This window comes from Ciona intestinalis, unplaced genomic scaffold, assembly GCF_000224145.3.
Source record: "Ciona intestinalis unplaced genomic scaffold, KH HT000861.1, whole genome shotgun sequence".
NCBI classification, from domain to species: domain Eukaryota; kingdom Metazoa; phylum Chordata; class Ascidiacea; order Phlebobranchia; family Cionidae; genus Ciona; species Ciona intestinalis.
The window spans coordinates 481-728 of NW_004191182.1; positions in this window are offsets into that span (position 1 = coordinate 481).

The window sequence follows — 248 nt, forward strand, 5'->3', positions numbered from 1 at the left end:
ACTGTACGCGTATCACAGTGTGTAAAATAAGAAAACAAGGATGTAAATTTGTTATGTTGAAAGAATGAATGCAACGTTTATTGCTGTATGGTTGCTTGCAATGTTGTATTTAGTGTAGGCCAAGCTGCGTTCAGAACAGACAAATACTATAATATGGTGAGATGGGGCAAGTTGGGACACTTTATGAAATATTTTTTACGTGGCCCCATTTGATGATAGACAAAAAAACAAATGTTTTCTCACGGCCC